Raw genomic sequence first — 16,127 nt, 5'->3', positions numbered from 1 at the left:
AGACACTTCTGGCACATGGTAACAGCTCAATAAGTATTTGCATAATAAACGTCTGAATTTAAACTTAATAAATATTGATTGTGTTAGACTTTCCATGAAATCCTTGAGTAAAGGGATGAGGGTAGGAAATCTTAACAAAGACAAGAGCAAGGAGTAGGAGAATTGATGAGGTTGAAAAGAAGTAGAAAATAGTAATAATAAATTAATGTGAGCACTTACTGAGGATTTATCTATTAGAGATTGCTTGTAGTGATCAGTGATTATCTAAATATCCTATATTCATTATTTCATTTAATCTTTATATCTGCCCTACAAGGCAAATAACATGATCCCCACTTACACAGTGAGGAAGTGAAGCTCAGAGAGGTTAAGTGAGTTGGCCAAGACCACACAGCTACTTATGCTGATACTCAAACCCAATCTGTTTCTCTCTAGAGCCAGAGGTCTTAATAAAAATAAATTGTCATAAAGCAAGCACCTTCTACATTCCAGGTACCCCTGGACATTTGCTACCCCACAACATGTCTATGCCGGTGGCATTGTTATCACCATCGTGCCTTATGTTAAAGACACGGAAACGTAGGCAAGAGAGGTTAAGTATAATTTACCTGAAGTCACATGTAAAACAAGCGGCACAGGCTGGATTTGAGCCCAGGAGACGAGCCCCGATCTCCAGGCTCTGAACTAACGCCACACTGCGGCTTGACTATGACACTGTGCTGATTCAGAGGGGCGTTTGGGCTGTAACCTATGACCCAGTTTGTTTTGATGAAATTAACAGACTTTAGAAATTGCCCTGAGTTTGAATGCCTGATTTCCCTCTGATCAGCTGGGTGACTTTAACCTTTTTGAACCTCAATTTCATCAACGTTAAAATGGGATTAATAGCCACATGCTCCTTGCAACTGTAGGAACTAAACGAGGTAGTGTCCAACAAGTTCCTGGCACGGGTCCAGCATGGGTCAAGAAACTGTAGTTGACTTATGTATTTGTTTTTTTTTTTTTTTTGCTTCCTGTCTTGTCAGGGATATTCAACTTAGATCAGGGGTCTTAACTCTTTTGTGCCCCGAACCCCTTTAGCAGTTTAGGGCAGCTGATGCAGGCTTTCTCAGAATGATTTGAGATACAATGAAATGCATAGGATGACAAAGGAAACTAAATATATTGAAATATCATTATTAAAGATGTTTTAATTAGAGACGCAGACATAGCGCACAGTCTTGTGGGCACAGCAGGGGAAGACGAGGGTGGGACGAACTGAAAGAGCACCATTGACATAGATGCATCACCACGTGAGCTAACAGGAAGCTTCTGTACCACACAGGGGGCCCAGCTGAGCCCTCGGCGATGGCCTGGAGGGGTGGGATGGCGGGTAGGGTGGAGAGAGGCTCCAGGCGGAGGGGATGTAGGCATGTATACGCTGTGCTTAGTCACTCCGTCCATGTCCCACTCTTTGCGACTCCATGGACTGTAGCCCGCCAGCCTCCTCTGTCCATGGGATTCTCCAGGCCAGAATACTGGAGGGGGTTTACATGCCCTCCTCCAGAGGAGCTTCCCTGGGATCAAACCCAGGTTTCCCACATTGCAGGTGGATTCTCTACCGTCTAAGCCTCCAGGGAAGCTTATATATATACGCTTATATATAGCCGATATATAGCTGATTCTCATCATTGTACAACAGAACCAACACAGCACTGTAAAAACAATTATCCTCCAATTAGAAAAAAAGATGTTTTAAATTTGCATGTGTATTATGGTAGCATTGGAAGGACTGATGCTGAAGGTGAAGCTCCAATACTCTGGCCACCTGATACGGAGAGCTGACTCATTGGAAAAGATCTTGATGCTGGGAAAGACTGAGGGCAGGAGGAGAAGGGGGCGATAGAGGATGAGATGGTTGGATGGCATCATCAACATGATGGACATGCGTTTGAGCAAACTCCCGGAGATAGTGAAGGACAGGGAAGCCTAGCATGCTACAGTCCATGGGGTCACAGAGAGTCAGACATGACTTAGCAACTGAACAACAACAACATATGTGCTTGTAACTGCAGCGAATCATAAGTGCTAGTGGCAGGCTCTCTGATGACTATTAATTCAAAGTGATGAGTGTAAAAGACACTTGGGGATGATCTACAACACCTGTTATGTGAAATGACCGTATCTGTGATTCCTATTGGTGTCAGTTGCTGGTCATGCTAAGACTATGCGGTGTGTTGCCTACACTCATAAATGAAGGAAGTGCTAAATTCTAGTAAGAGGTTAGTGGAAAAAAAAAAAGATGTAATTTTTTTTCCCATCCAAGTTCACAGACCCTTGGGTTCAAAGCAGCTGGTTGAGAGCAGGGCAGTTGTGGGGAAACCCCGGAATTGGCTGGCTTGTTAGGGAGCTCCTCATAAACAGACATCTCCACTCACACTTTTGGATCTGGTTTACTTGGCCCTGTATGGAGAGAAATCACACATCTCAAATTTGCTGTGGACTCCCTGTGGCTCCTCAAATGTGCTAGACAAGCTCAGGCCTTAGAGGGCCTTTGTACTGACCTGACTGATCCCTCTGACAGTAATAATCTCCCTCAAACATCAGCCTCCTCTGTCTGACTCTCACATCTCTCTCTCTCTCTCTTTTTTTTTTTTGGCTTGGCCATGCAGCTTGAGAGATCTTAATTCCCCAACCAGGGATCGAACCCTGGCTCCTGCTGTGGAAGCGTGAAGTCCTAGCCATTGGACAGTCAGGAGAGCCCCTCTCATGTCTCTTCTGAGTCTTCAAACATCACTTCCTCCCCGAGGCCCATCTTGATCGAGTGTGCGCAGTCGCTCAGCTGTGCCCTCCTCTTTGAGACCCCACAGACTGTAGCCCACCAGGCTCCTCTGCCCATGGGATTCTCCAGGCAGGAACACTGGGGTGGGTTGCTGTCTCCTCCTCCAAGCACTGAGCAGATGTCTCATAAATGCTAATTCCGTGCCCCTTTGGATCTGGAGGAAGCAACTCTGTCCTGTTGGCACAGGGTCCCGGGAACTCCGGTAAAAGGGCAGGGCTCTTGTCCGTCTCTTTCGTCGTGTTCCCAAAAAAAGGCTCAGAATAGAACCAAAGTCTCCTGGCTCCACTTGGAGTTGTAGCCAACAGACCACACGACCACTTTTTTCCTGTCCACGACTCCTCTTTTGAGGTGGAAAGTAGTCATTGGAATAACTCACCCAGGGGCAGGGAAAGGAAAAAACAGCAAAAATTGTTTTAAAAGGGAGTTATATAAGCATATGCAGGAAAACCCCATCGAGGGACATAAATGCTGATTCAAAGAAGGAGGAAATATGAAGTTTGACAGTTTTCCAGGCCTTCCCTGCTCCTAAATTTCCTCTCTCCCATCACACTTTTTTTTTTCCTCGCCCACAAAATGGGCATTAAGAAAGATGACAAGTCAAAAAACAGACCACGGAGAAAAGCAGAGGGAGTTGGAGGTTGTTGATCAGTGTGAGTATAAGGTTGTTGATCAGTGTGAGTATAAACGCTATTCGCTGTTTCCACCAACCTGTTCCCTAAGTCATGATGGGGAAAGGCAGGCGTGAGCAGAAGCCGATGTCCCCCCAGGGAAGGAGAATGAATTCTGGATCACTAGTGGAGACTGTTTTCCAGAGCTGCTTTGATCTCCTGCCCAAACCAGGGCTAGGGACCAGCAAGCTGGGCCTCCAAGGAAAACCGGACTTCGCAGCAGTCTCAAACAGCTGTCTGCCCACAAGGGCGTGTACCAGCCATGCATCGGGCCTGGCTTGTGCCCTGCGCCCGGGCCCTTGTCCTTTGACCCCAAGGAGTCCTTTTCCTCCCCACCCAAGACAGAGCTGAGTTGGCATCTGAAAATGAGTAAGTGTGAAGCAAGGCTGCACATTGGTCTTTGTTGAGGATTTGTTTCTGCCAGGCAGCTTGGTGGAGAAGACTGTATTTCTCAGTTATTTTTAAACCCGGATTTCTGGAATTTGATTTGGAAAAACACAATAACAAAAACCAGGAACTCAAGTCCTGAGAGCCCAGTGGCTCTGCACATCCTATTTAGGTGGCTTGCCACCTCCGAGAGTGGCCAGGGGCCCAAAGCGTGTTGGGCTGGCAGAGAACAGAGAGGCAGAGGGGTTTCAGCAGTTCCAGAGAGCATCCTGTTCTCCATCCCAGGTGGAGAAAATGCCACACCTACTTGATACTCCACTTCTGGCCCTTGCTGCTCTGTGCTGGGTAGGGATGGAAAGTCTTGGTCCCTGGTCTTCTTTTAGACGAAGAAACTGATGGTTGCAACATACTTATGATACGAGCTTGATGGGGAAGTTACAGGGCTGGAGGTGGCACTGCTCATCTGGCCCAGAAAGATTCAGAAAGACTCCAGCTATGAAACTGGACTGGGAGTTAGCAAAGCCCAGCCAGAGAGGACGATGGGTAAGAGAGGGATGTGGTGAGGGTGAGGACAAAACGACAGAGGCTTTGAAGACAGACAGACGGGACTCCTATTCTACCTCTGACAAGCAGTGCCATTCAAGCAAATGTGTTTACCTTCTCTGTATCTCATTCTCCCCATCTTTCAAACGGGGATAATCTGAATCCTTTACTTGCTAAAGTTAACAGTTACTAAGCCTGTAGTGGGTGCCAGGCACTGTTTCAAACATCCAACACCTATTAACTCAAAGATAATTTTCCCCCCAAAAGACAAAACTTTGACTATCATACTGATAGGAAATGAACCTGTATCAAAGATTGAATGGAATCTGTTGAGTAATGAGGGAACCAGAAAGATGTTATGACTCATTCAGAGGAGGAATCAAAGCGCCCCACAGTTGGGACTTCCCTGGTGGTTCGGTGGTTAAGACACCATGTTTCCACTTCAGGGGGCACGGATTTGATCCCTGGCAGGGGGTCTAAGATCCCACATGCCATGTGGCATGGTCAAATTAAAAAAAGTAGAAGAAAAGAAACTCCAAAGTACTCCACAAGTATAGTGAGATAAGGAACAATGAAATTAATTTATAAATAGATACAAAACTGGCAAAGTTGGTCAATATCCACAAAACAATAAATCATAAACTGCATTTCACAAGACAGTTTGTGTTTTTATAGACAAGAATCATTTGTTACTGTTAGTTTTCTCTAACTTACAGGGCTAGAAAGTAGTTCAAAGATAATGAAAGGTAGAAATAGCCTTTCCCTGACTGCTAAGCCAGTCAGGACACCCAATACACTTTGGAATCTTTCCTATTTGTCTCTATGGTCTCTCCAAACCCCTTTTGATCAGAGTCTCAAGAAAAATTATTCTTGATCACAAAGTAAAGCTGGTCCTGTTAGATTTGTCCTAATTACTTACACAGGTGCAGTGAGAGTATTAATTGGTCATACAAGTCTTGTAAATGTTCTTCACAAAGTTTAAAGCCATACAAATTCAAACAATTAAAAATTAGAATTTTTTACAAGGTATGTCCACTTGGCTTTTTTTCTTTCCTTTTTTCTTTTTGAGGGGCAGGGCCGCAAGTCAGATCTTAGTTCCCTGACCAGGGGTCACACCTGCTCCACCTGCAGTGGAAGGGTGGAGCTTTAACCACTGGACTACCAGGGAAGTCCTTCCACTGGAGATGTCTAAAGGCACTATTATTTGCTATTCATAGATTAAGAAAGCCAACCCAGGAAACTTTTTTTCAGCAGATTTCTCTCATCTGGTGTACCTATAAATTTTGATGAATTCCTCCTTTTGAGGTCCCCCAAATAGCCAAATATCATTCCTTGGGCTTCCCAGGTGGCGCTAGTAGTAAAGAGTCCACCTGCCAAGGCAGGAGACTCAGGAGACGTGGCCTCAAACCCTGGGTCAGGAAGATCCCCTGGGCTAGGAAATGGCAACCCACTCCAGGATTCTTGCCTGGAAAAGCCCATGGACAGAGGAAGCTGGTGGGCTACAGTCCATGGGGCTGAGAAGAGTCAGACACGACTGAGCTACTTAGCCAGCATTCCTTAGCATCTTTAAGCCAGGTAGCAGACCAATTTTCTTGGAGAGCCCTGTAAGGAATAGTTCTGTAGGTACAGCCAAGTTTGCAAGTGAGTCCCTTAAAACTGAGTTACCCTGTGGAGTTTGTGAGTAACCTCTGTATTCAAAACATTACTCCCTTTCTTGTTCCGCCCTGTTTCCCTCAGGATTGAAGAGTACCAAAGAAAAGGAGAGATTGAGAAGGAGTGGGGCCCTGCAAAGCCCTCCCAGACACAGAGCCCTGCCATGTCTGCTGTTTCTTGTTGTCAAAACCACTTTAGTCTCCTAGGTCTTCCAGAGAGCAGAGCCAAGCAGTTACTAATTAGAGAAGTGATGGGATGCAGAAACAACGGAAAAGCAGTCCAGCAAGAAAAGAAATGATCCCTTGAACAATACTTCAGTGATAAAACAGAGTCCCAGGTCCGTCTCAAGGGATGTACTTAACAATCTTACCCATAACTTTTGACGTGTTCTGCAGAAACTGAGACCCCCACCCAGGTCTGGGATGGTTACTCAATGCTGACCACAAGCACGTAGACACCAGACTGATTGGAACCAGAAGGCTGATGATTAAGAATCCTGAAGCATCACCCTGCTACCTCACCACCAACCAATCACAAGAAAGTCCATGAGCTGATCACGCATCTCGCAGCCCTCACCCCTAATTTTGCCTTTAAGAATTCTTCCCTGAAAGTCGTTGGGGCATTTGCATCTTTTGAACATGAGCTGCCCATTCTCCTTGCCTGGCCCATCAATAATGCTGTACATTCCTTCACCACAACCCGGTGTTAGTAGGTTGATTTGCTGCCCAAGGGCCAGCTGACCATGTTCAGTCCAGTATCAAATTAAAGGAGCCCTCAGGACTTCCCTGGTGGTCCAGTGGTTGGGACTTGGCCCTCTCACTGCCAGGGGCATCGGATTCCATCTCTGGTTGGGAAACTAAGATCCTGCAAGTCACGTGGTGCAAAAAAAAAGGAAAGAAGGAAGACTTACCCAAGTATTGTAGCAACAAGTAAATATTTTAAATAATATTTGAGCTCAAGACTGATACACTATACTATTGTGGCGGATCTCATCAGCAAAGCACTGACGGGACTCTCAGGAAAGGAGGAACTCTCAACAAAGCGATTTCATAAAGGCTCTGGTTCTTACGAGAACTAGTTCATGAAAGTGCTTTCCTTGAGGGTAAATACCTACTAAGGAGAGCAAGGACATAGTCCCAGGGTTTCCCATAAAGGATACAATTTTAAAATATTTGGATAAATAACATTTTATCTAGATATATTTAACCTAGAGAAAGCTTAGCATTTCCTCTGATTTGATAACTTTTTACATGCAAATTTTCAAGTAAATTGATTATATGTAGCAATTTTTTTTTTAATAAAGTGAAAGAACAAATTTTTGTGATTTTCCAGAGACCCTATGGGAAAGCTCAAAGGTAGTTTTAGATGTAGGAGATATCTTGAAATTTTTCTTTACTCTTTTCCATATTTAGGTTCCAGTCTGGGAAAGCAAAAACTCAAAAAAGTCATCAGAAGAGATTTGGATATTCAATTAAGAGGGGATCTTGAGTGTCTGTATGTGATAATAAAGCATTTAAAAATAAACATACAATGTAACAAGATAGTAAAGAAAATTAGCTTTTTCATAAGTGAGAAATGATGGATCTTTCCCCCACCCTTAAATAATCAAGGATATAATAAAATAAAAATAAATCACAGAAAATTATTAAGACATGGAAAGTTTGCTATCTAGGTAATTATGCAGAAAGTAAAGAAAAACCTTACATAAGCAGGTGAAAGCATTAATCAGTAAGCCAAGGAAGCAAGTCTGTCAAAGTTGAGCAAACTTTGTTGTAATTTTGACATATTTCAAGCTTCCTTTCAGATTCAGGTATGGCAAACCAAAGGATGTAAAGTTTACTTATATATAAATGCTCTTCTACATTCTGAATCAAACTGACGCTTAACCTTAGCACAGTGTTTCTCTTTCAGTAAGCCCACAAGGCCAGAACAATTTTCACATTAATATTAATATTATGTTAGCAAGCAATGAGTACATCACTTTTTACCTTCAAAGGAATCAATAAATCTTTTAAGATTAGTTAAAAATTTTTCCTAGTCTCAAATTCCAATATGGTAATCACTAAATTTAAATCTGCATGAACAAAATAAGATAGCATATATCAAAATATAAAATCTCTGTATGGAAAAATAAATAAAATTTATATATTTTTTAAGTTGCATAACAAAAGTTGTTTGGGGTCCTTAATATGTGTCAAGGATATAAAGGGTGTTTCCCCGGTGGTCCAGTGGTTAAGAATCTGCCTGCCAATGCAGGGGACACAGATTTAATCCCTGATCAGGGAAGATCCACTTGCCTCAGGACAATCTGAAGCCCAAGTGCCCAGAGCCGGCGCTCTGAAGCAAGAGAAGCTGCGGCAGTGAGACGCCTGCCCACCACAACCAGAGAGCAGCCCCCGCCTGCCACAGCTAGAAAAAGCCTGAGCACAGAAATGAACACCCAGCACAGCCAGAAATAAATACAGATCAAAGAGAGAGAATGTAAAGGGCCCAGAAGGCAGGGTTCCCACCGAAAGCCTGGGAATCTCTGCTCACCGACACATTATTTCTCTGTTCTGCTGTTCCTAATCCAACCTCAACCATTTGTAGAAGTTTTACTTTCAGCCAAAGTTTTACTTTTTACCAAAGTAACCAACTACTGATTCACAGATAACAGTAGGGTGTGCGGGGGGTGGGGGGGGGGGGTAAGTTAATTTAAACCTGTCTGCCTTACCTGAGTATTTTAGCGGACAATCAAAGCTTGCAATGCAACTTTCTACAACCACAGGTATCTCTTTTACACATTTAAAAAATGCTCATTAACAAAACCTGAAACATAACTTTTATATAGCACATATGCAGAATATGTAAACTTAGAGGTATGCTTGGTTAATAATGTTTCAGTATTCTAACTTAGAAATTATTTAGGGATCAATGATTAAATAGCTTGATTTAATATCATCTCAAGTACTACTGGAAAAGAATCTGCCTGCCAGTGCAGGAGACGTAAGAGATACAGGTTCTATCCCTGGATTGGGAAGTTGCCCTGGAGGAAATGGTATCCCCACTCCAGTATTCTTGACTGGAAGATCCCACTGACGGAGGAGCCTGGCAGGCTATAGTCCATGAGGGTCACAAAGAGTAAAAAAACTGAGCGTCTGAGCACACACACACACGAGGTCTTCAGTCATCTGAAGATCTTGGATATTACCTATTGCTACCACACTGTCAGACGTGATCACTATAAAGATCTGTCAGAATAACGATTCAAGGAATCATTTTCCAACATTTTTTCATTGTTGCAAATGTTATACAGGAATAACGCTAGCTTGCTTGATCAATTAACCTGAATAAGTTCAGGGTAAATAAACGCCACTACAATAAAATGAACACTGGTATTTTTGTTGTTCAGTCACTAAGTTGTGTCCAACTATTTGCAACCCTGCAAATGAACTGCAGCACACCAGGCTTCCCTGTCCTTCACTATCTCCCGGAGCTTGCTCAAACTCATGTCCATGGAGTCAGTGGTTTCATCCAACCATCTAGTCCTTCTGTCGTCCCTTTCTTCTCCTGCCTTCAGTCTGTCCCAACATCAGGGTCTTTCCAAATGAGTCAGTTCTTCACATCAGGTGGCCAAAGTATTGAAACTTCAACTTTACTATCAGTCCTTCCAATGAATAAATATTCAGGACTGATTTCCTTTAGAATGAACTGGTTTGATCTCCTAATCCCTTGAACCTATTTGTCGCTTCCACTGTTTAATCAAAAAGGTTTTGATTTAGGTCAACCTGAATGGTCAATACTGAAACCAGATTGATTATAGTCTTCGCAGACAAATGGAGAAGCTCTATACAATCAGCAAAAACAAGACCGGGAGCTGACTGCGGCTCAGGTCATGAACTCCTTATTGTCAAATTCAGACTTAAATTGAAAAAGTAGGGAAAACCGCTAGACTATTTAGGTATGGCTTAAATCAAATCCCTTACGATTATACAGTGGAAGTGACAAATAGATTCAAGGGATTAAATCTCATACACACAGTGCCTGAAGAATTATGGATGGAGGTTCATGACATTGTCCAGGAGGCAGATATCAAGACCATCCCCAGGAAAAAGAAATGCAAAAAGGCAAAATGGCTGTCTGAGGAGGCCTTACAAATAGCTGAGAAAAGAATACAAGTGAAAGGCAGAGGAGAAAAGGAAAGATATACCCATCTGAATGCAGAGTTCCAAAGAATATCAAGGAGAGATAAGAAAACCTTCCTCAGTGATCAGTGCAAAGAAATAGAGGAAAAAATAGAATGGGAAAGACTAGAGATCTCTTCAAGAAAATTAGAGATACCAAGGGGACATTACATGCAAAGATGAGCTCAATAAAGGACAGAAATGGTATGGATCTAACAGAAGCAGAAGATATTGAGAAGAGGTGGCAAGAATACACAGAACTATACAAAAAAGATCTTCATGACCGAGATAACCAAGATGGTGTGATTACTCACCTACAGCCAGACATTCTGGAATGCCAAGTCAAGTAGGCCTTAGGAAGCATCACTGTGAACAAAGCTAATGGAGGTGATGAAATTCCAGATGAGCTCTTTCAAATCCTAAAAGATGATGCTGTGAAAGTGCTGCACTCAATATGCCAGCAAATTTGGAAAACTCGGCAGTGGCCACAGGACAGGAAAACCTCAGTTTTCCAAAGCAACTGACAAAGAATTAACCTCAAAAATATACAAGCAATTCCTGCAGCTCAATTCCAGAAAGATAAACGACCCAATCAAAAAATGGGCCAAAGAACTAAACAGACATTTCTCCAAAGAAGACATACAAATGGCTAATAAACACGTGAAAAGATGCTCAACATTACTCATTATCAGAGAAATGCAAATCAAAACCACAATGAGGTACAATTTCACGCCGGTCAGAATGGCTGCTATCCAAAAGTCTACAAGCAATAAATGCCGGACAGGGTGTGGAGAAAAAGGAACCCTCTTACACCATTGGATGGGAATGTAAACTAATACAGCCGCTATGGAGAACAGTGTGGAGATTCCTTAAAGAAACTGGAAACAGAACTGCCATATGACCCAGCAATCCCACTGCTGGGCATACACACCGAGGAAACCAGAATTGAAAAAGACACATGTACCCCAATGTTCATCACAGCACTGTTTACAATAGCCAGGACAAGGAAGCAGCCTAGATATCCATCAGCAGACGAATGGATGAGGAAGCTGTGGTACATATACACAATGGAATATTACTCAGCCATTAAAAAGAATACATTTGAATCAGTTCTAATGAGGTGGATGAAACTGGAACCTATTATACAGAGCAAAGTAAGTCAGAAAGAAAAACACCAATACAGTATATTAACGCATATATATGAAATTTAGAAAGATGGTAACGATAATCCTATATGCAAGACAGAAAAAGAGACACAGATGTATAGAACAGCCTTTTGGACTCTGTGGGAGAGGGCAAGGGTGGGATGATTTGAGAGAATAGCATTGAAACATGTATATTAGCATATGTGAAATGGACCGGCAGTCCAGGTTCCATGCATGAGACAGGGTGCTTGGGGCTGGTGCACTGGGATGACCCAGAGGGATGGGATGGGGAGGGAGGTGGGAAGGGGGTTCAGAACGGGGACACATGTGAACCCGTGGCTGATTCATGGCTCTGTATGGCAAACCACTACAAAATTGTGAAGTAATCAGCCTCCAATTAAAATGAAAAAATTTATTAAAAAAAGAAAACCCCAGTTTTCATTCCAATCCCAAAGAAAGGCAGTGCCAAAGAATGTTCAAACCACTGCACAATTGCACTCATCTCACATGCTAGCAAAGTAATGCTCAAAATCCTCTAAGCGAGGCTTAACCTGAACCGAGAACTTCCAGATGTTCAAGCTGGATTTAGAAAAGCCAGAGGAACCAGAGATCAAATTGCTAACATCCGTTGGATCATTGAAAAAGCAAGAGAGTTCCAGAAAAACATCTACTTCTTCTTTATTGACTATGCCAAAGTCTCTGACTTTGTGGATCACAACAGACTGTGGAATATTTTTAAAGAGATGGGAATACCAGGCCACTTTACCTGCCTCCTGAGGAACCTGCATGTAGGTCAAGAAGCAACAGTTAGAACTGGACATGGAACAACAGACTGGTTCCAAATCAGAAAAGGAGTATATCAAGGCTATATATTGTCACCATGCTTATTTAACTTATATGCAGAGCACATCATGAGAAATGCTGGGCTGGATGAAGCACAAGCTGGAATCAAGATTGCTGGGAGAAATATCAATAACCTCAGATATGCAGATGACACCACCCTTATGGCAGAAGGTGAAGCAGAACTAAAGAGCCTCTTGGTGAAAGTGAAAGTGGAGACTGAAAATGTTGGCTTAAGACTCAACATTCAAAAAACTAAGATCATGGCAGCCAGTCCCATCACTTCATGGCAAATAGATGGGGAAACAATGGAAACAGTGGCAGGCTTTATTTTCTTGGGCTCCAAAATCCCTGCAGATGGTGACTGCAGCCATGAAATTAAAAGACTCTTGCTCCTTGGAAGAAAAACTATGTTAAACCTAGACAGTGTATTGAAAAGCAGAGACGTTACTTTGCCTACAAAGGACTGTATAATCAAAGCTATGGTTTATCCAGTAGTCATGTATGGATGTGAGAGTTGGACTATAAAGAAAGCTGAGCACCGAAGAACTGATGCTTTTGAACTATGGTGTTGAAGAAGATTCTTGTGACTCCCTTGAACTGCAAAGATATCAAACCAGTTCATCCTAAAGCAAATCAGTCCTGAATATTCACTGGAAGGACTGATGCTGAAGCCGAAACTCCAGTACTTTGTCCACCTGATGTGAAGAACTGGCTCATTGGAAAAGACCCTGATGCTGGGAAAGATTGAGGGCAGGAGGATAAGGGGACGACGGAGGATGAGATGGTTGGATGGCATCACTGACTCAATGAACATGAGTTTGAGTAAACTCTGGGAGTTGGTGACAGACAGGGAAGACTGGCTGCTGCAGTCCATGGGGTCACAATAAGTTGGACACTACTGAACAACTGAATTGAACTGAACTGAATGGTCTAGTGGTTTTCCCTACTTTCTTGAATTGAAGTCTGAATTTTGCAGTAAGAAGTTCATGATCTGAGCCAGTCAGCTCCTGGTCTTGTTTATGCTGACTGTAGAGAGCTTCTCTATCTTTCATGTGCTGGCATTCAAACCCAACCAAAACCCTGCTTGGGACTTGAACTCACGTGGCTGGGACTAGAACCCAGCTAAAACCCATGGTATCTGGTTTCAGGACCTAACAAACCTCAGGTTTTTTATGTCGCCTCACAGAAAGTGAGAGACAAAGTGATAGATAAGTGGATTTATTCAGGTTCAGAGAGAAGCACCCTCCATGACAGAGTGTGGGTCATCACAGAGGGCGAGTGCGGTGGCCAAAGTTGGCCTGGTTAGTTTTTTAGGCCGATTAATTTCATATGCTAATGAGTGAGAGGATTATTCCAAATTATTTTTGGGAGTGTGAGTGTGTTAGTCGCTCAGTCGTGTCTGAGTCTTTGGGATTCCATGGACTCTTTGGGAGCCTGCCAGGCTCCTCTGTCCATGGAATTTTCCAGGCAAGGATAGTGGAGTGTATTGCAATTTCCTTCTCTAGGAGATCTCCTGACCCAGGGATCAAACGTGGGTCTCCTGCATTGCAGGCAGATGCTTTACTGTCTGAGCACAGGGGTGGAGATTTCCAGGAATTGGGCCGCCACCCACTCCTTGGTCTTTTGACAGTGCCTGGGAACTATCGTGACGTCTCTGCATCCGCGGCCACGCTCGGCCATGTCCGACTCTGTGTGACCCTGTGGAAAGTAACCCACCAGGGCCCTCTGTCCAAGCGGTTCTCCAGGCACGAATACTGGAGTGGGTTGCCATGCCCTCTTCCAGGGGATCTAATGATGCCTCTAAGTGTATCATTTAGCTTGCTGATTGAAGATCAGTTCAGTTCAGTTCAGTCACTCAGTCGTGTCCGACTCTTTGCAACCCCATGAACCACAGCACGCCAGGCCTCCCTGTCCGTCACCAACTCCCAGAGTCCACCCAAACCCATGTCCATTGTGTCAGTGGTGCCATCCAGCCACCTCATTCTCTGTCATCCCCTTCTCCTCCCGCCTTCAATCCTTCCCAGCATCAGGGTCTTTTCCAATGAGTCAGCTCTTCGTATCAGGTGGTCAAAGTATTGGAGTTTCCAGCTTCGGCATCAGACCTTCCAATGAACACCCAGGACTGATCTCCTTTAGGATGGACTTGCTGGATCTCCTTGCAGTCCAAGGGACTCTCAAGAGTCTTCTCCAACACCACATTTCAAAAGCATCAATTCTTCTGCCCTCAGCTTTCTTCACAGTCCAACTCTCACATCCATACATGACTGCTGGAAAAACCATAGCATTGACTAGGCGGAACTTTGATGGCAAAGTAATGTCTCTGCTTTTTCATATGCTGTCTAGGTTGGTCATAACTTTTCTTCCACGGAGTAAGTATCTTTTATTTCATGGCTGCAGTCACCATCTGCAGGGATTTTGGAGCCCCCCAAAATAAAGTCTGACATTGTTTCCACTGTTTCCCCATCTATTTGCCATGAAGTGATGGGACTGGCTGCCATGATCTTAGTTTTCTGAATGTTGAGCTTTAAGCCAACTTTTTCACTCTCCTCTTTAACTTTTATCAAGAGGATCTTTAGTTCTTCTTCACTTTCTGCAATAAGGGTGGTGTCATCTGCATATCTGAGGTTATTGATATTTCTCCCACAAATTGATTCCAGCTTGTGCTTCTTCCAGCCCAGCGTGTCTCATGATGTACTCTGCATATAAGTTAAACAAGCAGGGTGACAATATACAGCCTTGACGTACTCCTTCTCCTATTTGGAACCAGTCTGCTGTTTCATGTCCAGTTCTAACTGTTGCTTCCTGACTTGCATACAGGTTTCTCAAGAGGCAGGTCAGGTGGTCTGGTATTCCCATGTCTTTCAGAATTTTCCACAGTTTATTGTGACCCACACAGTCAAAGATCAAGGTCTAATTGAAGTCAACTTGTCTGCCATCTTGGACCCATCTGATTCTAAGCGGTTTATGTTATCTCCGTGTCATTCTTTCAAACGTGTGCCCTGCCCCTTTCCCTCCTGTTACACCATGAGCTATAGTCACCCAGGCTCCTCTGTCCATGGGATTTTCCAGGGAAGAAAACTGGAGTGGGTAGCCATTCCTTCCTCTAGGGGATCTTCCTGACCCAGTGATTGATCTTAGGTCTCCTGCCTTGCAGGCAGATTCATTACTATCTGAGCCATCAGGAAATTAAGTAGATATTATTATCCATATTTTAGATAAAGAGAACTCAAGACAGAGAGAGATTGAGTCCAAGGTCCCACACCTAATAAAAGACTGAGTTGTTGTGAGATGTACCTAAGATTTTATTTTAATCAGGTATAGAAAGATGACAGATATGGAGATAACTGCCTTTATTAGAAGAATGTATTACTTACTTGGACTTCCCTGGTAGCTCAGATGGTAAAGAATCTGCCTGCGATGCAAGAGACCTGGGTTTGATCCCTGGGTTGGGAAGATCCCCTGGAGGAGGAAATGGCAACCCACTCCAGTATTCCTGTCTGGAGAATCCCCGTGGGCAGAGGAGCCTGGCGGGCTACAGTCCATGCAAAGAGTCGGACACGACTGAGCGACTAAGCACAGTATTACTTACAGTTCTCAAGAGGAGTGGGGCATGCGAGGCTACACAGGGTAGTGTGGGAAAACACCAGGGTCAGATAGATAGGGGGAAAAAATGAGCAAAAGGATTTTTTTTTGTAGTTTTCATGGGAAGGAAGGAAAGAGGCAATGTAAATCAGGATTGGCTAGTTTCGGTGATTTCAGCAGGCTCCAGGCTTTAGGTCAGCCCTGAGTTAGTTATCTGGTACACAGCCCTGGGGTGATTGATGGCAGAGGCAATATTGACTTGGCTGTGAGAGTCGGATAGAGGACGTGGTTGGGTGTTTGGCTTTGGGTTGATTGGCTTACA

The sequence above is a fragment of the Odocoileus virginianus genome, chromosome 30 (assembly GCF_023699985.2).
Source record: "Odocoileus virginianus isolate 20LAN1187 ecotype Illinois chromosome 30, Ovbor_1.2, whole genome shotgun sequence".
NCBI classification, from domain to species: domain Eukaryota; kingdom Metazoa; phylum Chordata; class Mammalia; order Artiodactyla; family Cervidae; genus Odocoileus; species Odocoileus virginianus.
This window is presented reverse-complemented; position numbering follows the sequence as displayed.